Below are 2,893 nucleotides of genomic sequence, written 5' to 3' on the forward strand. Positions count from 1 at the left end.
TGTTTTGTTTAGAATTGCCGTGTGTAGAATGAATCGAATGCTGTGTTATGGGCTGTATGCAGGTTAATCCCCAACAGAGTAAGGGTTGTGTGTCCAGAATCAGGCAGTGGGTTGCTTGGGTTATTTTGCTGTTGGCTGTTTAAGTCATCTGATTATTACAGTGCAAGTGTTCAATTTTCAGATAACCAATCAATTCCATTTACATTGAGGTGTAACATGATGAGATGCGATGCAATGCATGAAATGTGTAAATGTAAACACTTTTTCAGATAAAAAGTCTGTTTCATTTACTTAGTTTTTCAAATGTACAAGTTTTAGAAACAAAAATCTGCCTGCGGCAGTACAAGGTAATCTATCTACCAACCAAATAGAAAAGTACAAGAAAGAAAGAAAAGATAGCAAAGATCTGCATCTATGTCCAGCGACTCCAAGGGCCGTCAGTCCGTCCTAGTCCTCTTCCTGGACGAAGGTCCAGGGGCATCATCAGCGTCGTCGTCAGAGCCCGAGCTAGAATCGCCTCCGGTCTCCTCCTCCGATGATCCTGCCTCCGCCTCTGACTCCTCGTCGTCGTCATCGTCCGGGACTGGAGCTCGTGAGCTGCTCCCGACGTGAGTACGCCCTCCCCTGGTACGGGGAAATATCCTGCCCTCCTCATCTCTCCCCTGAGCAGGGACAGCAGGTCTAGCTGGAGCACCTCCCGCCATGGGAATCTGGAAAGGAGGCTGAAAAAGTACACGAAAGGGAAATGCATCAGAATGCCGTGAGCAGTTTATCAGTGCAGAATGCAGTATATGAGTACAGTGTATGAATGCCGTGAGCAGTTTGTCAGTATAGAGTTTAGTGCAGAATGCAGTATATGAGTACAGTGTATGAATGCCGTGAGCAGTTTGTCAGTACAGAGTTTAGTGCAGAATGCAGTGTATGTAGTGTTCAGATACTGTGAGATCAGTGTATCGGGTGTTGTGCCGTGCATCAGATTATGTAAAGCAGTGAATGAATGGTTTGAGGCCAGTGTCAGAAGGACATACCGGTATGCTGTAGACGGCCAGGAGGTCAAATGTCCGCTGAAGCATCCCCATCATCGAGGCATTCATCGCCAACGACTGACGGGTGTACTCAGAAGAAGCCTGCAAAGGTATCAGATGCATTAGTATTCTGTGGAATATCAAGTAAACTGAATTGAATAACGGTACGAAGTGCAGTAGTATATACCAGAGGTAGGTCGGGGATGTCAATGAACTCGTGACCAGCCGGTGGAGGGGCGAAGGGGATCTGATAGGTCGACCCACCCTGCCCCTGGAAAGTCAGTACAGCGGGCAGGGCAGGCCAGCCAGCCACGGACCGCGCTCAGCCGCGCTCCGCCCCTGCCACGGACCCGGGCCCTCCTCGAAGATCCGGCCCCTGCTCCTGCTCCGGCCTCAGTCGCCGATGCTACAGGCCTGGCCCCCTCTGCTCGACGGCCGCTCAAGGGACGCATCAGGTACGTCCGCACGTACTCCTGATAGTCGCCGGTGCCTCAGAAGCTGGCCTCCTCCCAGCCGATGGAGTAATCATCCAGCTGCTCAGGGGTCAGCCCCTCAGTCTCCCTCATCTCTGCAGGAGGGTGAGCCGGGATTATCTGCTAACGTAACCCACGGGTTTGGCGTAGAAAACGCTCCCCCAGGTACCAAGCCCGACAGACTGGGCCCTCAAGCAAAATCCGGAAACGCGAGGTCTCCTCAGCACCAGGGAACCGACCCCGCATCGCCGACGGCAAGGAGGCCCATGGCCGCCATGTGATCTGAAAGTAACAGACAGTTTGTTATCTACTGTTATTGAAACATGCAGTGGGAAAGCGAAGCTAAACGAACTGAAAATAAAGCATACCTCGGCCGGAGTGATGGTGTCGAAATATCGGCGGAAGAAGCCGAATGTCTCCCGTGGTCGCCGGGTGCATCTCCCGTCAAAGCGAATCGAGAACGGGACAGCCGGAGGAGGCTCCGCGACTGGTACGGTTGCAAGCCTAGGGAAGTAGGCGTAAACCCACAGCTACAAGACAGATGTCAGTATGACTATCAGATAAAGCAGAATATACAGAATAAAGCAGAAATGGCAGAGCCGTGTGTTGAGCCGTGTATTGTGTGCAGTGTACAGTGTGAGCAGTGTACAGTCAGTGTAAAACAGAATGTATGTGTGTGCCGTGTGTACAGTATACGGTGAGTGTAAAGCAGACCGCAGTGTGTGCAGTGTACAGAGTACAGAAAGTACGAGACAGGAATGAAAAAGTGGAGAAGAAATGTACCTCCCAAGCCCGCCAGTAGCCTCCAAGCAGCTGGCCGCTGCCGCGAGAAGCCGAGCTCATATAGCCGTACAGGGTGGCCAGAGCAGCGCCGCCCCAGTCATAGTGCAAGATGTCCCGGACGTCCACCAGTGCGCTGAGAAGATAGAGAGGCACGGTGTTCGCCCGGTCGGCGAAGATAGTAGTCCCGAACAGGAACATGAGGAAGCCGCGGGCATACCTCTCCACGTCCTCCTCGGTCATCTGCACCTCCTCCCCAAATGCGGGCTGGACCCTGAACTGTGCCTCGAACCAGGAGTATCGGACGAAGCCTGGACGAGCTAGTGGTGGGGCCTCCCCCAGTAAATGGACCTGAGCGGCGGTCCACTCATCCATGTCGGTGTCGAAGGGGATCGGATCACCCCCTACCCCGATGCCTGTGAGCATCGAGAAGTCATAAGGGGTCATCGTCATGTCCCCTGCAGCAGAGAAGTGGAAAGAATCGGTGGTGTCCCACCACCTCTCCGCCAGAGCAGCAAGAAGAGGTCTGCATGTGGAGAGCCTAGAGAGCCCTCGGCAGAAGGTGCCAAAGCCTGCTCGGTCCACGATGCGCTGGACCGCATCAGGGAGCTCGTC

The 2,893-nt window shown here is 53.4% G+C and overlaps 1 long non-coding RNA gene across 1 annotated transcript; it reads right to left on the bottom strand.

Annotated features, from left to right (window-relative positions):
• Positions 1–1,683: 1,683 nt before the first annotated feature.
• LOC145815407 (uncharacterized) lies at positions 1,684–2,484 on the bottom strand. Its single transcript, XR_014358336.1, has 3 exons — positions 2,282–2,484; positions 1,867–2,028; positions 1,684–1,780 (listed from the first exon to the last, which is right to left on the bottom strand). It is a non-coding gene; the product is annotated as an uncharacterized LOC145815407 (long non-coding RNA).
• Positions 2,485–2,893: the final 409 nt, after the last annotated feature.

Source organism: Camellia sinensis, unplaced genomic scaffold (genome assembly GCF_055761805.1).
Source record: "Camellia sinensis isolate YWXY unplaced genomic scaffold, ASM5576180v1 Unanchor2, whole genome shotgun sequence".
Taxonomy (NCBI): domain Eukaryota; kingdom Viridiplantae; phylum Streptophyta; class Magnoliopsida; order Ericales; family Theaceae; genus Camellia; species Camellia sinensis.